Source organism: Nomascus leucogenys, chromosome 6 (assembly GCF_006542625.1).
Source record: "Nomascus leucogenys isolate Asia chromosome 6, Asia_NLE_v1, whole genome shotgun sequence".
NCBI lineage: Eukaryota > Metazoa > Chordata > Mammalia > Primates > Hylobatidae > Nomascus > Nomascus leucogenys.
In genome coordinates, this window is record NC_044386.1 from 78,556,020 (window position 1) to 78,579,228 (window position 23,209).

The 23,209-nt window shown below is 42.1% G+C and overlaps 1 protein-coding gene and 1 non-coding gene across 2 annotated transcripts in view; both read right to left on the reverse strand.

Annotated features, from left to right (window-relative positions):
• The window catches only part of MYO1E (myosin IE), a 233,336-nt gene that overhangs the window by 184,677 nt on the left and 25,450 nt on the right, over positions 1–23,209 (reverse strand). The window lies entirely within an intron of this gene.
• LOC115835591 lies at positions 16,906–17,009 on the reverse strand. The gene has a single exon (XR_004030632.1). It is a non-coding gene; the product is annotated as a U6 spliceosomal RNA (small nuclear RNA).

Sequence of the window (23,209 nt, forward strand, 5' to 3'; positions counted from 1 at the left end):
CATCCCAAGCCCCTCACACAGAGGGCAGCATACAGCAGGGCCTGAGAATTATTGGTTGGATGAATGCTCAAGTGCTGCACCTGCTTCTTTCAGACTGAAGGGGACTTGAGGAGTAAAATTGAGCCTTATGTCCTAAAGACGTTAAAAGACTCCTAAAGGCCTTGCTTCTATCAGGGAGTAATTAAGACATAAAGAAAAATCCAGATAGTCTCAACTACATTTCCCATTTACAAAACTTCAAGTAATAGTTGGATTTGTTTTTACTTTTAGCATTCTAAGGGTTTTTAGAAAAAAAAAAAAAAAGCCTTTTGGCTGAAGAACTATCTTCCCTTCAGTAGGGTTTAATGATCTAAATGAATTCAATTTTCCTTTTTTTTTTTTTTTGAGACAGAATCTCGCTCTATTGCCGGCTGGAGTGCAGTGGCACGATCTCGGCTCACTGCAACCTCCAACTCCTGGGTTCGAGCGATTCTCCTGTCTCAGCCCTTCTGAGTAGCTGTGACTACAGGCGCCCGTCGCCATGCCCAGCTAATTGCTGTATTTTTAGTAGAGAGAGGGTTTCACCATGTTGGCCAGGATGGTCTCAATCTCTTGAACTCGTGATCCACCCACCTTGGCCTCCCAAAGTGCTGGGATTACAGGTGTGAGCCACCATGCCCGGCCAATTTTCCTTTTTAGTTAGGGGATAAAAGATCTCCAAATGGCATAACCAGGGATTTCGTGGAAGTGATCACAGCTTGACTGAAGGCCTTAAATTCCTGCACAGTGAGTCCCAGTCAGTAGGCTGTGACATCAGCTGACCAGCACCTATCTGCACCACAGGTTGAGATTATTTATATATTTCAACTCCAGATTTTATGGAGTTTGATAGTGCAATCCAATAACACATCTTTTAAACAATAAACACTAAAATGTATACATGTCCAATCATTTTGTTAGCTTTTTTCCATGAAGGAATACTAATATTATTTTTAAAAATTAATTTAGCATTTCTTCATTATCTTTTAAAAATTAAGTTAGTTAAGATGAAACCATTGTTTCCTCCATCCACTGGCCCAGGCTTGGGGAATACTGCTGTGCTTGGTGAGCATAGGAGCAGGTGTCTATTTCCATGGCATCTGTAGTGCCCCATGTCAGCCCATGCAAGTCCTTGAACTCTAAATATCTGGCCTCCAGTGTCTGACCTGTCAAACGCGGGACATGGATTGACTCCCACAACCCCTTCCAGCTGTGACCCCCATGGCCTATTATCAGGGCTGTCCAGTGAATCAGAATGTGGAGGCATCAAGAATCTTCCCAAAGCACAAAAAGCAACAACTACAACATGTAAAGTAATGGAAACAGGAAGAGGGAGTCACCACACATTCTTCATGATCCTGAATTCTTTAAATACCAAAACTCTCATCAAACTCAAAGGTTCGGTCCTCTTCCATTTGAGTACATTTGTATTATCAGATGCTTAAAGGAAAAAGAAAACAGAAAAAAAACCCAGACAGCTATGTATTTCCTTGAAGACACAAATAATTCACACTTCTCTGGAAAAGCGCAGAGTAGTAGAATTAGTACGGTGGGACAGGCACGGTGGCTCACGCCTGTAATCCCAGCACTCTGGGAGGCCGAGGCGGGCAGATGACGAGGTCAAGAGATCGAGACCATCCTGGCCAACATGGTGAAACCCCGTCTGTACTAAAATGCAAAAAAAAATTAGCCAGGCGTGGTGGCGCATGCCTGTAATCCCAGCTACTGGGGAGGCTGAGGCAGGGAAACGCTTGAACCCAGGAGGTGGAGGTTGCAGTGAGCCGAGACTGCGCCACTGCACTCCAGCCTGGCGACAGAGCAAGACTCCGTCTCAAAAAAGAATTAGTTGGGTGGTCAGCCTGAACCCCTTTTTCAATTTAAAATCACAAGATGTTTTTCAATGTCATATCAACAAGTGATAACTGTTTTTTTTTTTTTTTTTTTTTTTGAGACGGAGTCTCGCTCTGTCGCCCAGGCTGGAGTGCAGTGGCGCAATCTGGGCTCACTGCAAGCTCCACCTCCCGGGTTCACGCCATTCTCCTGCCTCAGCCTCTCCAAGTAGCTGGGACTACAGGCGCCCGCCACCATGCCTGGCTATTTTTTTTTGTATTTTTAGTAGAGACGGGGTTTCGCCATGGTCTCGATCTCCTGACCTCGTGATCCGCCCGCCTCGGCCTCCCAAAGTGCTGGGATTACAAGCGTGAGCCACCGCGCCCAGCCAACTGTTGATTTTTAAATTATTATTTTGAACCTAAATGTCTCCTAACCAATAGATTTACATTTTCATGATTTTACCATTCTGTCTATGAACCTTGCTTTTGTGTTAAAATATGTACTGCTACTTGCATAATTTATAGCTATGCTTTAATTAAAGATGATGTATTCCTACATAAATTCTTCCCTTTGTCAATATGGTTAAAAGGACACTGGAAAAACAACCCGAAAGCAACCTGTTCAGAGTCTACCTCTTATGGGCTGAGTGGCCAAGACCTGCCCCCCACTCTACTCTATGTAAAAAGGTTTTATAAAACAGCAAGTCAGGGAACCACTCAGGGAACAGTGGGGAGAATGTAGGACAATCCTGAGCACCAGGCTTCAGGCAATCAGGCACCTGCACCCCGAGGAATTGGAACCTAGGTGGGGCTTTTCAGGTGGGGTCGCAGTAGGGAAAGAGAACTGAAGAGGTAATGACACCATCTCCCTTTATGGAGAAGGCGTTTTCTCACTTGACTCTTTCACGGAGTGCACACCTCCGTGCAGGAGTCTCCCGTGTAATCCTCCACCTTGTGTGGACCCAAGACTTTGCTTTCTATTCCCATGTACCCACCAGTGCAGCCATGGCTCACCGCTGGGCACTGCTAGCCTTGATGCCTGCTTACATCTCCATATACCTGCTTTTTAAAAGGCACTTTGTAACATTTTTCTTTTTCTTTTTTAGAGATGGGGTATCACTCTATAGCGCAGGCTGGAGTGCAGTGCCAGCCTCGACCTCCCAGGCTCAAGCAATCCTCTCACTTCAGCCTCCTGAGTAGCTGGGACCAGAAGTGCGCACCACCACATCTGGCTATTTTTATTATTATTATTAGTTTTTACAGACATGCGGTCTCCCTATGTTTCCCAGGCTTGTCTCAAACTCCTGGCCTTAAGCAATTCTACCTCCTCTGCCTCCAAAAGTAGTGGGATTGCAGGTATGAGCCAGCACGCCCAGCCATTTATTTACTTTTTAAACATCATTGTTAAGTGGACAGTGCAGGAGGGTGTAGTGTGATGGCAGAGAGACCAGTTAGGAATATCCTAAATCATCCTGAGCGAGAATCGCCTCTCCAGCTCGCTGAATTAGGAGGGCAGCTATAGAGCGGGGTAAAGCTGTCAGATTCGATGTATTTTTATAAGCAGAAATAACAAGACGTGCTGACAACTTGTACGTGGAGGGGCTGAGGGAAGGAGTGAAGTTAAGGAAAGGCCAGGGTGGACTGCCATTTCCAGACATGTCTTGGGGAAGGCTGAGACTTCTCATCAGTGGGCAAAGGAATGTTTGCCACATTGACACCCTCTCCATCCCCAGCACTTCGGGAGCTGTGTTAAAAGAGGAGATGGTGGGCCCAACAGCCTGGGCAGGAGTGTGGGGGCTTACCCTGCTGAAAGGAGGAAGCGGAGGAAAACACAAAGCTCCATGGGGCAGGGGGAGTTCCCCCTCTCAAAGGAGATGGGGCTGGGTGGCAGAGGTGTCAGCAGAGGGTGAGAGAAAGTTCACCCTGGGAGATTCACTGGGCAGCAAACGGGCTTGCAAAATGTGGCCTTTGCTCAAACCAAAGGTAGAATGTGCGAGTGGAGTAGTACATTTTCTTGCGCTGGGGAAGTGGCCTTCTGCTTAGTCCCGTCTACCTCCCAGAGTGTGGACCAGAAGAGAGATTCTGCAGGAGGAAAGAGAACTTGATCCATCGCCAGGCTCAAACCTTCAAGACTTCTGAAAAGGAACCCACCTTCGTTGGGGTGGCAAGTTGACCAGACAATGAACTTTCTGGCCCCTCTCCCAATACACGCTTGGTACTGGGAGAGGGGCCAGAAAGTTCATTTTTACAACCTCTATGAAACCCCAGCTGTGTTGTTGGTATCTCTTCATTTCATGAGACATAAATTAGTATTACTATACTTAGTATTTTATAATGACCAGTTATGGAAACTTAAAGGACATACACAACTCCAGCTGTGCAGAGATGACCCTGATCAGAATACAGATGTTTTGATCAACCTGCTACACACAGCTGTTCTGTGCGGAGGGGACATCACCAGCCCTCAACATATTGGGCAATCTGCAGAAGACTCTGGTATGGAGCATGCAAAGCCTATAGAGTTAAGCACTTAGGGCATGTGACTAGGTCCCAGGGCTACTTCTATCCATATGTTTGAGAAAACTAAGGCAGGGGTGTGTCACCCTCTTAGACTCTGTGGGAGGGCATTATCATCACAATTTACAGACAAGGAAACTAGTTCAGAGAGGTTAAGAAACTGCCCACAGCTAATCAGGACAGGGTTAGAATTTGAACCCAGCATCCTGTCAATGACACCACAGCTGCTTCACGAAGATGACTGTTGTCAACAGAAGGTAAGGAGAAGGACTCAAAATGGGTAATGTAAGTAATAATGAGACTATTATTCATGACAACAGTAACAATTAACATTGACTGAATGCTTACTGTTAATTTAGCAAATGTGTGTTGAGCTCCTCACTATATGCCAGACACTGCTGGAGGCACTGGGAAGACAGCTCCTCCAGGGAGCTTACAATCTAATAGAGACTCACGCCAAGTCCCATGAATTATTCCTCTTAATCCTCAAGCAACACTATGACGTAGATACTGTTCTAACCTATATTCAGTGTGAGAATCAGAGTGGTTAAAGGACTTACCTAACGTGCCATAGCTAGAAAGTGGCGTCGAGCTGGGGCCAGAGATCCTGAGAATCTTACGATCAATCCAGTTCATTAGGTACCCAATAGCAATCCTAAATGTGCATTGTTGGAGGAAATTGGACCAAAGACTCAGAATGTAAACATTTTGGGTAGCCCCAAACCAAAAGAGATTTGACATCCATTCAAAAGCTGCAGGAATACTCTAAAGAACATTCTAGGACCTCTGAAAATCACAGGGTGGTGAGCAGCCCACCCAAACTTTCCCACAGTCTAGTGTGCCTTCCAAGTTCATGGTCTCATATGACTCCCCTATGAAAACTGCCAGCCGTCAAACGCTGGACAGGCCAACTTCCTGAATAACCACCACTTTTTGATTCTCTCCTAAGGTCTTTAAAAGAGCAAACCACAGCATTCTGACTTCCCAGAACCCTTTGCTGATTACAGCGTGAGATCAAATCCCCACGGACAGGGCGGACTGGCATTTCAAACATGAAACACTGGAATGCAGATTAATAATTTACCAATGACTGTAAACAAATATTGTTCATGGAGGGAAAAAACTTCTCTCTTTTAAATGGGAACTCAGTCAGATTATCTCAGTACTTTAAGAAGCAAACTGCAAAATGCCTTCTTAGAATTCAATATTTATTAATGCTGATGCTTTATTTTTAAAGAATTAATCATTCCCAGCTTCAATATTCTGCTTCAGCATAAAGTTCACTTTATTCTGCATGTGGATTTCTCTATTCTCTGCCCAGATAAATTAATACATATTCCAGAGTCTGGGGCCACGGTCAATGAAAAACCACAGCAAATTCCTAGGCAGTAATAGATATTCCACATGGCTTGAAATGGCTGAAGGAGAATTTTTTTTAAGGTTAAGAATCAAAGTGCTGTAATTGAAGACCTTAAAATCAAGCAGCAAGGGATTTTCAAGGTACCTAATGTTGACTTCAAGGATCATTTAAGGTAAACTTCCCTCTCCTCATCCTTCCTTGCTCACCCTCGAATCCAGTTTCCAGCTTTAAGAGTGGAACATTGTTGACATTAGGTCAGTGACGTTAACTTAAATTGGCAATGCAATGTAAAAAGTGGCAGGCAAAGTAGGTAGAACTCAATTACTTGAAAAAAGTAAATATCCCCCAAAATTCCCAAGGTCTGTTGTCAGGCTTTTGCCTAATTCAATCTACAGATACATGGTACAGGGAGGTACTGTAATAATAGTCTTTTGTAGGTAAATTTCTAAGGAAACTGCTTTAAAAACCTATCCTTGATTCAACTTGAGGGTATTTACAATAGCACCCTCCATTCCATTTAATATTATAAGTGCACCTGTCCCACCTTTACGAAAATCATGTAAAACAGGAGTCAGCAAACTACAGCCCGTGGGCCAAATCTGGCTCAATGATTATTATTTTTTTTTATTTATTTCTGTTGGTTTTTTGAGACCGAGTCTTGCTCTGTCACCTAGGCTGGAGTGCAGTGGTGCAATCATGGCTCACTGCAGCTTTGACCTCCCAACCTCAGACGATCCTCCTGCCTCAGCCCCTGCAGGTAGCTGGGACCACAGGCATGCACCATGACGCCCAGCTAACTTTTTAAAAATCTGTGGAGATGGAGTCTCCCTACGTTGCCCATGCTGGTCTCAAACTCTTGGGCTCAAGCAATCCTCCTGTGTCGTCCTCCCACAGTGCTGAGATTGCAGGTGTGAGCCACCACGCCCAGTCTGATTGTTTTTGTAAACTGAGTTTTATTAGAAGACAGCCACGTGATTTCATGCTACAATAGCAGAGTTGAGTAGCTGTGACACAGACTGTATGGTCCACAAAGCCTAAAATATTTACTATCTGGCCTTTTACAGAAGAATTTTGCTAACCTGATGTAGGATCAATGAGGAAAACCTTGAAAGATGTGACAGCAGCCTTGCTCACTCCACAGGTGGACTCACTATATTATGGACGCAGTAAGTGACAGGCCTTTTAAATCACAAGCACCTTCCTTTTCCAACCCCCATCTACAAGTGGGGAAACATATCTTTGAACTAAGGGAAGAGTACTGATATGAGAAATCAGAGGTCAGCAACATGTCAGAAAAGAAACAACTGAGAACCAAGAAACTGCCCCATATTTCAGATGAGATGGGAGAGGTAGAACAATATATACAAATGGCAAGAAAAAGATGAGACAGACTCTCCTCTCCTAGAGATCGCAATCAACTTGATTATCAACACCAGCCCCAAATTGTTTCTTATTACAAAAGTATGCAGACACAGCACTCTACCACTCCAAAAATACTGAGGTGGAAAGAAATGAACCCCAAATTTTCAACATCTTATATCCCTTCCACAATCTAAATTTCATTAGGTTAACAGGTCAATAGCACACCTTTAAAAAGTATAAATAACTCTGTTAAAGTAATACCTGTCAGTCATTTTCACCTTGATGAAAATTAATATTTCAATCAAATTTTCTTTTCTGTTTGTATGTAGCTAGTTCTGGCTCTACAATTCTATAATTTCATGGTTTGATTTCACTGCATGCAGCTCTCTTTGATTATTGCAGGGCAAGGGTGATATTCAAAAGAGATGAAAGGAAACAAAGACTAATTTCAAAGTAAGGGTAACGTGAGGCTAATTCAAGTGGAATGAAGCCCAACGGCTCTCTTCTTTAGCCTGAAATCTAGGTTCTAGATAAAAATTGGGATGCATATAAATTAAATTTAAAAGCAAAAGTATCCTACAATTTTGCAGTAACTTAGCTTTTCCTTCCTTTACCATTTTGTGTCCTAGAACAACTCTGTGAGTAGAAGTAGATAATGTAGACATTATTTCCATTTTGCAGATGAAGAACTGTGTTGTCTGAGAGGTTAAATCACTTGCTCAAAGTCACGGGTAAGGGAGAATTCAAAGTCTTCTAACTGCCGCTACTTCTTTTGTGAGACAAAAGTGTGTGATAGGATTTACTGTGTCCAAGAATGCTGCCAATTTAACGGGAAGGAATCCTGGGCTTTTGTACAGCAACACATTTACCTTCTCAAAATTAAAAAGTAAACCCATTATTTACAAATTACAACTTGCAATTAGATGGGAAGAAGTAAGCATGCTGATCCAGGATTTCCATTATGTGCCTGACACTAGGGAGGTCACGTCCATTCTCATTAGAATACACAGATTACTAACCTGACAGCAGCAGCAGTCCACAGACAGGTGTTTCTAGATGTAGTGTCCCCTGTGCTATAAATCCACAGCAGGATTGTCATTGATCTGTCTGATGCTACCGCCACATTAACTTTCCCCATCACTTAGATCAGGCCTTTATGCTACTACTGAACAGAAGGGAGTTCAGGAATTGACTTTGCTGGCGCTCTATTTTTTTTTTTATTTAATTTTTTAGAGACGAGGTCTCACTGTGCTGCCCAGGCTGGTCTCAAAGCCCTGAGACCAAAGCTCAAGTGATCCTCCCACCTCGGCCTCCCAAAGTGCTGGGATTACAGGCATGAGCCACCACGATCAGCCCTGGGATTCTATTGGATGCAGCCAATTTCATTGTCAAGATTGGCTCCATGCTGTTATTTAATCAGGTGTTTCCTACTGTGTAGACAAACCTAACAGCTCTCCATCGTAAAAAGGAGTGAGGGATTGAGCTGGACAGAGATGTGCATTCCAAATTTTTCTTTCCTTTTCATAAAGACTTGATTGTCTTATTTATCTGGATTGGCCATACACAGTAATCTCACTAGCTGACAGTTGCTTAGTAAACACAACCGAAGGACAATCCACTAAGAAATGTCACATTTCTTTTAAACTCTGAAATCCTATATCCCAGTTCCACATCTCGCTCTTCAAGTTTCTGTTTTAACTATCCAGCTTCATCACTGTCTACTTGCTTTCTTTTTCTTTTTTGGAGACAGGGCCTTGCTCTGTTACACACGCTGGAGTGCAGTGGTGCAATCTTGGCTCGCTGCAGCCTTGAACTCCCAGGCTCAAGTGATCCTCCGCCACAGCCCCGCCTGGAGTAGCTGGGATTACAGGCATGCCACCACTGCGCCTGGGTAATTTTTGTATTTTTTGTAGAGATGGGGTTTTGCCATGTTGGCCAGGCTAATCTCAAACTTCTGGGCTCAAGTGATTCTGTCTCGGCCTCCCAAACTGCTAGGCTATAGGTGAGAGCGAGCTATCTGCTTTTGAATCTAGTCCATCTACTCACCAACCTCCCACACCCATTGTGAAATTACTACTACCACCCACAGCCCTACCACACAACACTGGACCTATTTCCCATTGGTGAGTGGGTATCCTTCCTTTGAGCAAACGGACTTCCCACTTCTTTCTAGATCCATTCTCTTCCTGCCTTGCTTTCAGCCTCTAGTTTTTCTTGCTTTTTTCTCCCTTTATTCCTATGTTTATAGTTGAAAGCTAAACCACAAGAGTGAGTTCAGTAAATATTTTTTGAGCTTCCACTATGCATCTAAGTAAACACTTCAGAACCAGCATATATCCTCATAGGAAAGAGCTACTTCTTCCTCTAAAACCCCCTGGAAATATGCCCAGGTAATAGGGAAGCACATGAAAGGTAAGCGACTTCCTGACTGAATAGACCAATTGCACTCAGTTTTGTGGCAGTGGATATAAAAGAAATATGAAGAACCTCTTGTCAGTGGGGCACAATGACTCACACCCGTAATAGCAATGCTTTGGGAGACCAAAGTGGAAGGATCGCTTGAGACCAGGCTGGGCAACATAGTGACACTCCATCTGTACAAAAAATTTAAAAATTAGCCTGGCATGGTGGCACACGCCTGTAGTTCCAGCGACTCAGGAAGCTGAAGCAGGAGGGTCACCTGAGCCCAGGAGGTCGAGGCTGCAGTGAACCATGATTATTGCATCACTGAACTCCAGCCTGGGCAACCGAATGAGACCCTGTCTCAAAATAAATAAATAAGTAAAAATGACTAAAAGTATAATTGGAATGTTTGTAACCCAAAGAAATGATAAAGGCTGAAGGTGATGGATACCCATTTATCCTGATGTGATTATTATGCACTGTAGGACTGTATCAAAATATTGCATGTACCCCATAAATATACACAGCTAATTTGTACCCATACTTTTTTTCTTAAAAATAAAAATGACCATTTTCGACGACTCCTGACATAAACACAGAAAAATGCTACCAAATGTCCTCCTTTTCCATTATGGTAACAGCATATTCCCCCCACTGGTGACAAAGTGGCAGAAACTGCTATAGGACCAAAGTAGAATCAGATGGTATCAATAAAACTGCCAACTTCATCCAAATATTCTCCAAAGCTTATTAAGTCTCTGAAAGACGACTATACAGAGATCACTTGGCAAGGGCTTTCTTTTGCAGCCCCTTCCAATCACAATGCCAGGTCTTTGGGTTCAGCCTGGCAGGGTCAAAAACAGAAGGAAATCTCAGAGAAATTTGCCAACTTTTCCACATTGACTACAAGAATGATTTACTTACCAGATTGGCATATATGTCTCCCTCATTTTGCTCCGTCCACTTATACGTCTCACGTACAGGTCACACTTTCAGAAACCTCACAGAGAATTGCCAAGCAGACAAAGGAAGCTTAAAAAACACATCCGACTCCTCCTTGCTAAGAATATCCCTGAGGAAGTTCTAACACATTTATTAGTGTAAAGATTTAACACAAAGATTGTCTCAAAGAGAACGTTCACACCACAATGGGTCAAACCATGAAAGAGAAAAACAAGGGCATTCTGTGGCACCTAAGCCTACTCAGAATAATCTTTATTCATTACTTGCATAGCTCATGGCTTTGTATTTTTATTATTAAAGTGCAATTTTGATGTTCAAATTTAAGAAGAATAAAGAACAAGATTTGGCACCACTTGGTGGATATATGTACTATCCTTGGTATGTAGTAAAAGGTGGACTAGCATCAAAGAGTGTAAAAACGACTCCAAACTACTTTCAGACACTTCAGCTGGCAAGCACAGGCTGCTACAGTATGAGATGTAATCTGCCAAATACCACAGAATGCAAGATTTGAGGGATTTTGAAAGAAGCAAGTGATGATTCTGTGGCCACATCAGGAAAGCATGTTTTTTGCATCAATAAATCTGTGCTGAATGTGAATAATAAAAAAAAAACCCACTTGGTTCTACCTCAAGGGCTGCTTTTCACCACTGTCCCACACATAAGCCAGGGCTGGAAAAGAAGAAGAGACCTGGCCAGGCTTGCTCTCAGATCTCTTTGAAGTCCCCCACCTGTTTTCCTAGCTACTTGGAGGCCACGATGGACTTACATTTAAACTATATTAGACCTCATGCCTCAGAGATAGGCCACTGCTAAGCAGCCTGAGCATTTATTTACCAATTAACTTAGGCCGGCATTTTGGGAGGTGGTGGGACAGACACGGATGCATTCAAATGACTCCCCCTGAGATGTCAGGAAAGAACCTGTATCATGTGAAGCCATGTGTGGCCCTGATTCATGTGGAGGAGTGAGTGTCATGGACTATAAGCAGTGCTGTCTGCACACACTCATTCTGATGCCTTTCCAATGAGAACCCGGCTGTGTGCTGTGGGCTCCCTCTGGTCACACAAAAAAACAAGTCCTGCAGTAACTCAAGTGTGCTACCCCCTCTCCCACTATACCCAAAATATTAACAGAAAAGCAAAAAAAAAAAAAAAAAAAAAAGAAAGAAAAGAAAAAAAAATCTTGAAACTTTTTCTGGGATTAAAAAAAAAACTAGGCTGGGTGCAGTAGCTCGGGCCTGTAATCCCAACACTTTGGGAGGCTGAGGCGGGCAGATCACTTGAGGCTAGGAGTTTGAGACCACCCTGAACAACATGCCAAAACGTCATATCTAAAAAAAATACAAAAATTAGCTGGGTGCGATGGCGTGCCCCTGTAGTCCCAGCTACTCAGAAGCTGAGGCAGGAGAATTGCTTGAGCCCAGGAGATGGAGGATGCAGTGAGCCGAGATCATGCCACTGCACTCCAGCCTGGGTGATGGGAGTGAAACCCTATCTCAAAAAAAAGAAAAGAAAAAACCCTAGATTCAAAGGGACATAAATAAATAAGGTAAATAAGGTTTATTTATGTCCCTTTAAATCTAGCAGTCAGACTTTCATAAGTATCTTTTAAAATTACGTGTTTTTAATAGTACTTGAATTTTGGACATGTGTTGGATCATCTGAGAATTCTCTGATACCTCCAGTGATTCACACAGTACACCCCTGGTTTTTTTCTTTTTTTTTTTTTTAAATTATACTTTAAGTTCTGGGATACATTTGCAGAACGTGCAGGTTTGTTACATAGGTATACACGTGCCATGGTGGTTTGCTGCACCCATCAACCCGTCATCTACATTAGATATTTCTTCTCCCCCTCCCCTAGCCCCCCATCTCCTGACAGGCCCCAGTGTGTGATGTTCCCCTCCCTGTGTCCACGTGTTCTCATTGTTCAACTCCCACTTATCAGTGAGAACATGCGGTGTTTGGTTTTCTGTTCCTATGTTAGTATGCTTAGAATGATGGTTTCCAGCTTCATCCATGTCCCTGCAAAGGACATGAACTCATCCTTTTTCATGGCTACATAGTATTCCATGGTATATATGTGCCACGTTTTCTTTATCCTGTCTATCACTGATGGACATTTGGGTTGACAACCCCTAGTTTTAAAACAAATCTATGCTTATATAATACCTCCTTGCAGTTACTGAATTGTACAGTTATTGAATTGTTTATCTTTTACAAAGCACTTCTACTTTATTTCATTTGATTCTTATGGAGGTGTTTTATTATTACGAATATTTCCATTTTACAGATGTAAAAATGGAGGGAACTGATTAAGATGACAAGAGCCAGGACTCAAACCAGGGCTCCACACTCTAAATTTCTACCAAATAATTTTTAAGTTTCCTAAGTTTACTACACGTATGAAAACAAAACATAACGCAGGCAATTATGATGAAACCCACTCTGCTCAGGAATGGAGTTGTGTTATCCATAACTACAACTGCTGAGCTTGACTGTGATTTTCCTAAACATGAACATTCATCAGATATAATTCATATAATATAAAGCACATGGTTTTATTCTGTTCTCCAATTTTGCATTTGGCAGAAAATAGAGCTTTAGCCTACATTACGAAACTTAACAGAACATTCAAACTACTATAGTCAAAAATATTTCGCTCGGCTGGGCGCAGTGGCTCACGCCTGTAATCCCAGCACTTTGGGCAGCCAAGGCGGGAAAATTACTTGAGGTCAAGAGTTCGAGACCAGCCTGGCCAACGTGGAGAAACACCGTCTCTAAAGTACAAAAAATTAGCCGAGCGTGGTGGTTTGCTCCTGTAATCCCAGCTACTCGGGACGCTGGGGCAGGAGAATCGCTTGAACCCGGGAGGTGGAGGTTGCAGTGAGCTGGGATCATGCCACTGCACTCCAGCCTGGGCAACAGAGTGAGACTCCATCTCAAAAAAGAAAAAAAAAATCTCGCTCACAGAGTTCTTATAGGACAAAGTAAAATCTAAGCTTAGATGTATCTTTACTCAACAAGGCAAATCACTTAAACATACTCCATACATTTCCCCGTCCATGATGTGGCTAATATGGCTCAATTAAGCTCCTTTTTTTCCTCCTACTCAACTGAGAAATGTCAGCTAAGAGTGTAAATTAATCAAACAAAATCCTTCTAAAGGAAGTAAGCTCTGTGGTCTTTGTAGAGTCAGGTACTAGGTGTAACTGAAGTGGCCCTATATTGACAATTGCATTGTGAGGCAAAGCAAGTAAAAGTGTTCAAGTCTAAAAAAAAAAAAACGAAAATGAATAGATTGCTTAGGAATTTGGTAGGTGTCTCTAGTTACAACTGAATTTCTATTTTCATTAATACAATTTTTTATGATAGCTATATAAACTAGATCAGTATTGACTTTTTTCTTTTTTTGCTTGAAAGAGGAGTTGAAATGTCTTCCTCAGCACATAGTGCGTTCCTGACTCCCAGATCTGTGCCGAGCAAACTTTCTGAGTTTTTCAACCTTGGTCAATGAGAGGACTGTGTTTATTATAAATCCATGAAGGGATATCATCTGCTGAATTGTAGAGAACAGAGAAAAATGCTTCCTCTCTGGTTTTAGAACATCTCCTCTTAAGCTCGCTCCACAAAACACTCAGCCAACCCTGCCTGCAAGATGCCCTCAGTGCTGAGCCAGGACCGTCTCTACGGGCTCTCAGGAGTGTTGGGGCTGGTGTCCACCCACCCTGCTAAGCTGGGAAAAACAGTAGGGGAGTTTCAACCCTTGCTAACCTGTAACCACTTCCCAAAGGCAGGAGGAGCAAGGTCCTTGAAAACCCATTTGGGTAAAAATTTAGAATGATATGGGGCAAACAGTGCAAGAGAACCAAAGACGGGTGAAACTACCTACAAAGGTCTATCAACATCGAAAAATAGACATTTAAACAATAAAGAGTGCACCCTATAAATAAAACATCAGGCTGGGCGCTGTGGCTCATGCCTGTAATCCCAGCATTTTTGGAGGCCGAGGCGGGTGGATCACCTGAGGCCAGGAGTTTAAGACCAGCCTGTCCAACATGGCGAGACCTCATCTCTATTAAAAATACAAAAATTAGCCGGGCGTGGTGGCACATGCCTGTAATCCCTGCTACTAGGGAGGCTGAGGCATGAGAATTGCTTGAGCCTGGGATACAGGGGTTGCAGTGAGCCAAGACTGTGCCACTGCATTCTAGCCTGGGTGGCAGACCAAGACTCTGTCTCAAAAAAAGAAAAAAAAAAAAAAAAAGAAAATGTCAATGACACATTGTATTCATCTTGAAGCAGCAATAATGGGTACTAAACTCTTCCATTTTATCAACCCTCAATAGACAGAAACCTTTCAGGGCCTTCCTCTCCACTGGTTCTAATGGATGGTGCAGAATGATACATAGTGCTTGGATACAGATTTTATGTGTAACAAGAGATGTTTTCCTGTTCCTGGTTTTCTAACCAAATATTTCACTGACCTTCTGGTTTCCAAATGCAGACAGAAATGTAAGATAGCTTCGTTGTTTGACGTACAAAACCTTTGACCTAACTGACTCCATACTGTAGAACTGGTATTTCGCAACTTCACTACCCCGATATTCACAGTAGTCTGGCCTCCTGTTAACCGCCTTCATCCAGAACACAGCCCCTCCCAAGAGACACAAAAGGGCAGCTCTGGGCATGTTAGGCTCCTATCCCAGACATTCTTCATGTTGATTCATCTGTGTTTCTCTCCTAATAGGGCTGTTCAGTCACCCGCTTTCCTTCTCGTTCCTATAGTCAACATCCAACTAAAAGGTCTCCCTACTAAGAATTTTAAAAATTCAGTCTGTGTATGGTGGCTCCAGCCTGTAATCCCAGCAGTTTTGCGGCCAAGGCCTGAGGACTGCTTGAGCCCTAGGAGTTAAAGACCAGCCTAGGCAATATAGCAAGATACGATCTCTACAAAATTTTATAGATAGATAGATAGATAGATAGATATAGATTTTTTTTTTTTTTTTTGGACAGAGTCTTGCTCTGTCACCCAGGCTGGAGTGCAGTGGCACAATCCCGGCTTACTGCAACCTCTGCCTTCTGGGTTCAAGCGATTCTCCTGTCTCAGCCTCCCTAGTAGCTGCGATTACAGGTGTCCACTACCACATCCAGCTAATTTTTTTGTTGTTGTATTTTTAGTAGAGACAGAGTTTTGCCATGTTGGCCAGGCTGGTCTCAAACTCCTGACCTCAGATGATCTGCCTGTCTCGGCCTCCCAAAGTGCCGGGATTACAGGCGTAAGCCACTGCATCTGACCTCTACAAAATATTTTTTAAATTGGCTGGGCATGGTGGTGTGCAACCTGTAATCGAGAAGCATGAGGATTGCTTGAACCCAGGAGATCGAGGCCGCAGTGAGCCATGATCGTGCCACTGAACTCCAGCCAGGATGACAAGCGACACCTTGTCTCAAAAAAACAGTAATTTTTTAAACCCAGCCTGATCGTTAAATTAAATAAGGGAAACTTTTCACATTAACCTTGTTTTTTTTTTTTTTTTGAGGTTCTATTTCCGTGATGTGCTGTGTTCTTGTTTTACTTTCTCTAGACAGTCTAATTTCTATGGACTATTGGATGGAGGAGGAAAATTGTCAGGAAAAAGTAATACTTGAGTTGGTTTTCTACGACGTCACTCACTGTGTTTTTACCATGTGTAATGTCAAATAACAGTAGCATCAAATAACAGTAGCATCAAATGACATGTTTACAATGCCTTTACAAATAACTGCCATTTCTAAGCCTCTTACTATTTTTTATTTCTAATTTGCTTGGACATTTAATGTCAAAATTAAAACTAACTTTATAATATTTGGTTTTTATTCTAGAATAAAATCAGGAAAGATTTAAGAAAAATCTTCAGCCAGGCACGGTGGCTCATGCCTGTAATCCCAGCACTTTGGGAGGCTGAGGCGGGAGGATCACGTGGTCAGCAGTTCAAGACCAGCCTGGCCAACATGGTGAAACCCCATCTCTACTAAAAATACAAAAATTAGCTGGACGTGGCGGCATGCACCTGTAATCCCAGCTACTCAGGAGGCTGAGGTACAATAGCTTGAACACGGGAGGCAGAGGTTGCAGTGAGCTGAGATCCCGCCACGGCACTCCAGCCTGGGACAGAGCGAGACTTCATCACAAAAAAAAAAAAAAAGAAAAATCTTCAAAGAACATAAAATTCATTTTAATTTTTAATTTTTGTGCGTATATAAGTAGGTGTATATGGATATTTTGATACAGGCATGCAATGTATAATAATCACATGATCGAAAATGGGGTATCCACACCCTCAAGGATTTATCCTTTGTGTTTCAAAAAATCCAGTAATACTCTTTTAGTTATTTTTAAATACACAAATGATTATTGACTATAGTCGCTCTGTTGTGCTAGCAAATACTAGATTTTTTTTCAATAAAATTTAAAATACACTTCATGAATTTGCATGACATCCTTGCACAGGAGCCATGCTAATCTTCTCTGTGTCATTCCAATTTTAGTACACGTGCTGCTGTGAGCATGCAAATGCTAGCTCTTATTCATTCTTTCTATTATTTCTAACGATTTCTTTGTACCCATTAACCATAACCCCTGTCTCCCCAGTTCCCCTTCCCAGCCTCTGGTAATCATCACTCTATTCCCTATCTCCATGAGTTCAATACTTTTCATTGTTAGCTCCCACAAATAAGTGAGAAAATATGAAATTTGTCTTTCTGTGCCTGGCTTATTTCACTTAACATAATGACCTCCAGTTCCATTCATGTTCTTGCAAATGACAAATGACAGGGTTTCATTCTTTTTTATGGCTGATTAGTACTCTGTTGTGTAACTATACCACATTTTCTTTATGTGGTACAGATTTCATTCATCAGTTGATGGACACTTAGGTTGATTCCAAATATTTGCTACTGTGAATAGTGCTAGGATAAACATGGGAGTGCAGATATCTCTTCCATATGCTTATTTCCTTTCTTTAAGGTGTACACCTACCAATGGAATTGCTGGATCATAAAGTAGCTAGCTCTATTTTTAGTTTTTGAGGAACCGCCCTTCTGTTCTCCATAGTGGCTGTACTGATTTATATTTCCACCAACCGTGTATGAGAGTTCCCTTTTCCCCTTTTCTTCATATCCTTGCCAGCATTCATTATTGCCCATCTTTTGGATAAAAGCCATTTCTACTTGGGTGAGATGATATCTCATTGTAGTTTTTATTGGCATGTCTCTGATTTTCAGTGGTGTGGAGCACCTTTTCTTTTTCTTTTTTTTTTTTTTGAGATGGAGTCTCACTCTGTCGCCCAGGCTGTAGTGCAGTGGCGCAATCTCGGCTCACTGCAAGCTCTGCCTCCCGGGTTCACGCCATTCTCCTGCCTCAGCCTCTCCGAGTAGCTGGGACTACAGGCGCCCGCCACCACGCCCGGCTAATTTTTTGTATTTTTAGTAGAGACGGGGTTTCACCGTGGTCTCGATCTCCTGACCTCGTGATCCGCCCACCTTGGCCTCCCAAAGTGCTGGGATTACAAGCGTGAGCCACCGCGCCCAGCCGAGCACCTTTTCACACATCTGTTTGCCATTTGTACGTCTTCTTTTGAGAAATGTCTATTGATATTGTTTGCCCATTTTAAAATCAGATTAGATTTTTTCCTATAGAGTTATTTGAGTTCCTTCTATATTCTGGTTATTAAACCCTTGTGAGACGGAAAGTTTGCAAATATTTTCTCCCATTCTGTAGGTTGTCTCTTCATTTTGTTGATTTTTTCTTTTGCTGTGTGGAAGCTTTTTAACTTGATGTGATCCCATTTGTCCAAAAAATCTTTGCTTAGACCAATGTCCTAGAGTTTTCCCAATGTTTTCTTTTAGTAGTTTCATAGTTTGAAGTCTTAGATTTAAGTCATTAATCCATTTTGATTTGATTTGGTGAAGTGTGTTGCTTGTAGGCAATAGATCCTTGGGTCTTGCTTTTTATCCTCAGCTATTCTATGTCTTTTGATTGGAGAGTTTAATCTATTTACATTCAATGTTATTACTGATAAGTGAGGCCTAAATTTTGTTATTTGTTTTCTGGTTGTTTTGTGGTCTTCTCTTCCTTCTGTCCTTCTTTCCTATCTTCCTTTAAGGTGATTTTCTCAGTTGGCACATTTTAATTTTTTCCTTTTTATTTTCTGTGTACCTGTTATATGTTTTAGATTTGAGGTTACCATGAGGCTTGCAAATAACATCTTATAACCCATTATTTTAAACTGATCACAGCTTAACATTGATTGCATAAACAAAAAGCAAAAAGACAACTAATAAAAACTCTATAATTTTGTCTCGCCACTTTTTAACTTTTTGTTGTTTCTATTTATCTTACTGTACTGTCTATGCCTTGAAAAGTTATTATTTTTGATGGGTTCATCCTTTCATCTTTCTATTTAAGATATGAATAGTTTACACACTACAATTATAGTGTTATAATATTCTGTGGTTTTCTGTGCACTTACTATTACCAGTGAGTTTTGTACCTTCAGATGATTTCTCATTGCTTATTAACATCCTTTTCTTTCTGACTGAAGAACTCCCTTTAGCATTTATTGTAGGACAGGCCTGGGGTTGATAAATCCCTCAGCTTTTTTTTGTCTGGGAAGGTCTTTATTTTTCCTTCATGTTTGGAGGATATTTTTGCCAGATATACCATTCTAGAGTAAACTTTTTTTTTTTTTTTAATCCTTCAGCACTTTATGCCACTCTCTCCTGGCCTGTACGGTTTCCACTGAAAAGTCTGCTGCCAGATGTGTTGGAGCTCCATCATATGTTATTTTCTGTTGCTGCTTTTAGAATCCTTTCTTTATCCTTGACCTTTGGGAGTTTTGTTATTACATGCCTTGAGGTAATTTCCTTTTATAGTTAAATCTGCTTGGTGTTCTATAACCTTCTTGTACTTAAGTTTTGATATCTTTTGTTTGGGAAGTTATCTTATTATCCCTTTGAATAAACTTTCCACCACTATCTCTCTTTCTCTCTACCTCCTTTAAGGCCAGTAATTCTTGGATTTGCCCTTCCGAAGCGATTTTCCAGATCTTGTAAGCGGGCTTCATTCTTTTTTATTTTTTTCTTTTGTCTCCTCTGACTGTGTATTTTCAAATAGTCTGTCTTCAAGCTCACCAATTCTTTCTTCTGCTTGATCAGTTCTGCTACTAACAGACTCTGATGCATTCTTCAGTATGTCAATTGCATTCAGCAGCTCAAGAATTTCTGCCTGATTCTCTTAACTTACTTCAATTTCTTGTTAAATTTATCTGATAAGATTCTGAGTTCCTCCTCTGTGTTACCTTGAATTTGAGTTTCCTCAAAACAGCTATTTTGAGCTCTCTTTCTGAAAGGTCCCATATCTCTGTCTCTCTGGGATTGACCCCTGGTCAATTTATTTCATTTGGTAAGGCCATGTTTTCCCAGATGGTTTTGATGCTTGTGGATATTCATGGGTGTCTAGGCATTGAAGAGTTAAGAATTTATTGTAGGCTTCACAATCTGGAGTTGTTTGTACCCATCCTTCTTGGGAAGGCTTTCCGAGTATTCAAAGGGACTTGGTTGTTATGATCTAAGTTTGTGGACACCACAGCCATATCTGCATTATGGGGTACCCCAAGCCCAGTAACACTGTAGTTCTTGTGGACTCGTAGAGGTACTGCCTTGGTGGTCTTGTGTAAGATCCAAACGAACTCTCTGGATTACCAGGCAGAGACTCTTGTTCTTTTCCGTTACTTTTTCCCAAACAGAGTTTCCCTGTCTGTGCTGAGATGTGTGGAGCTAGGGAAAGGGTGACAAAAGCACCCCTATGACCACCACCACTGGGACTGCAGGTCTGACCTGAAGCCAGCACAACACTGGGTCTTGCCCAAGGCCTGTGTAACTATCTGGCCTATGTTCCCTCAAGGCCCTAGGGCTCTACAATCATCAAGCAGTGAAGCCAGCTAGGCTTGTGTCCTTTCCTTCAGGACAGCCCTGGGCCCAGGTGGGTCCAGAGATGCTATCAGGGAACCAGGGTCTGGAGTCAGAAACCTTACAAATCTACTGAGTACTTTATTCTACTGTGGCTAAGCTGGCACCAAAACCACCAAAGTCCTTCCCACTCTTACCTCCCACCTTTCCCCAAGCAGGTTTCCCTTCTCCACCCCACAGGCCCACAGGAGTGCTGCCAGGACACCACCAATCAAAGAGCATAATATTTAGATTCAATAAATACAAGCAGCCATTAGCCAGTCAATAGGCACTAGAATCAGTAGGTACTAAAAGACCAAGAACTCAAACTAGCATGTCATTTTTAAAAAATCAACTCATGTTTGCATATTGATAGGATATGACCACAGCTTTCAAAATAACTTGAAGTACTTTACTTACAAAGACAAACAGAAAAAATTTTAAATGCCTAACTTTTTATGAAGAAAAAAAGAACATCAAGAAAAGAAAGAGGCTTGACCAATCAGGTAGACAGAAGAGCCACTTCTCCCTGAAGATGAGGGACTTCAGAAGCCACAGCAGATTAAACACATTCAGCCCACTGGAAGCTCTTTTCCAAAAGCAATCAGGTAACAGTACACAGAATGGCTAACAGATCAGAAAGGCAGTTGAAGTATTTAAATTAGAGAAAAAAAAACCTAAGCAAAGTGCAGAATATTGCAGAAGAAATATAGCATAAAAAAGCAAAGGTACCAGGACTGAGGGTTTAACTCTTACCACACATTACCCTCTCTAAGCCTCAGCTTTCTCTTGGGGAGCCTCAAAATCCTGTGCTCAAGGGATTCTCCTGCCTCTGCCTCCTGATTAGCTGGGACTACAGGCACATGTGCCACCACACTCAGCTAAGTAAAAAGATTTTTTTAGGAATAGGGGTCTTACTATATTGCCCAGCTTTACCAGCTTATTAGAACCCAATGGGTTAAGCATTTAGCTTTAACTTTGGCTTTTAATCTGCTGTCAAAAAATAGAACTGCCTAACTACTTTTATACTTCCTGTGATACAAGATGATTGAGGAAAGACAGGGAAATGCAAAGAGAGAGGTACCAGGAATAGGACACTTTTAACAGCTCGCATGCCCTGACTCTGGGAATGGAGGGATATTTAGCCTGTGGATGCTAAGGATATATAGAATATTTACCAATTCTCAGAGTCTCTAAGGCCTTCTGTGAGTTATCCATGGTTTAGACACATGTCTGGATTAAAGAGTTACTGTTACTTTCCTCTGCTTTCACATAAAACTTCCTTAAAGCTGTGACAACAATTCTGGGGTAGAGAGATGAGATTTTATTCAGCAGTTGCATTGCTTTCTTTCTAAAAGACTTTCAAATGCAGCTAAAACACATAGAGGTAGTATTTCCGAATGTGTGTGAATATCACTTTATAGTTTGCAAAACACTTTTTATATAATTGGTTCTTAGAATTATTTGATTCCTGGAATCATCCTTTTTTCCTTCTGAGATTATCAGCAAAGGCCTGGCTCCCACTTCTGAATCCCTCATTCAGCTAGGCAGAATTAAGACATCTTTCCCCTTCTTCCACTTGTGCTTTCTTGACCTTAGTATGACGAGGTGCATCACTGAACATCCAGCCCCTGACCAGGGACCTATTCAGAAGCACAAACTGCAGGCTGTGTCCCACCATGGATCACATTCAGCCCAGACTCAGCTCCTTCTGCAACCCTGCCAAAGAGCCTACGAATGACGGCCCCATAGCCCAGGCCACTCTGTTAATGAAGAAGAGTGCCCTGGGACACTTGAGGAGAACCTGTTTTGTTTTGTCTCATGTTTTTGAAGCAAGAGTAAAAAATAGAATGCCTCAGAATGCTACAATCCCTTTATATTCAGGTGAGTGAGATTCTTGTAATTCTGTGGGTTATGACATGATATCCATTAAATTATAAGAACTATGGATAAAATTATTAATATTTTCAAAAGACAATGTTTTAGGAAACATCCCATTCAAATCAGTAACAAGGGTTATAAAATGCCAGTAATAAACTTAAGCCGGGCGCGGTGGTTCAAGCCTGTAATCCCAGCACTTTGGGAGGCCAAGGCGGGCGGATCACGAGGTCAGGAGATTGAGACCATCCTGGCTAACACGGTGAAACCCCGTCTCTACTAAAAATACAAAAAATTAGCCGGACGTGTTGGCGGGCGCCTGTAGTCCCAGCTACTCGGGAGGCTGAGGCAGGAGAATGGCGTGAACCCGGGAGGCGGAGCTTGCAGTGAGCCGAGATTGCGCCACTGCACTCCAGCCTGGGCGACAGAGCAAGACTCCGTCTCAAAAATAAAATAAAATAAAATAAAATAAAACGAAACAAAATAAAATAAAATAAACTTAAGAAACGGGGAAGATGGCTGGGCATGGTGTCTCACACCTGTAATCCCAGCACTTTTGGAGGATCACTAGAGCCCAGGAGATCAAGACCAGCCTGGGCAACATGGCAAAACCTCATCTCTACAAAATAAATAAATAAAATTAGCTGGGCATGAAGGCACACAGCTGTAGTTCCAGCTACTCAGGAGGCTGAGATGGCAGGATTGATTGATCCCAGGAGGTGGAGGTTGCAGTGAGCCCTGATCATGCCACTGCATTCCAGCCTGGGTGACAGAGCGAGACCTTGTCTAAACACCCCCCCCAAAAAAAGTGAAAGAATTGTGTAAAGAAAAGCATAAAGATGAATGGAGGCCCTGAAAGAAGGGCTGATGGGGATGGACACCAT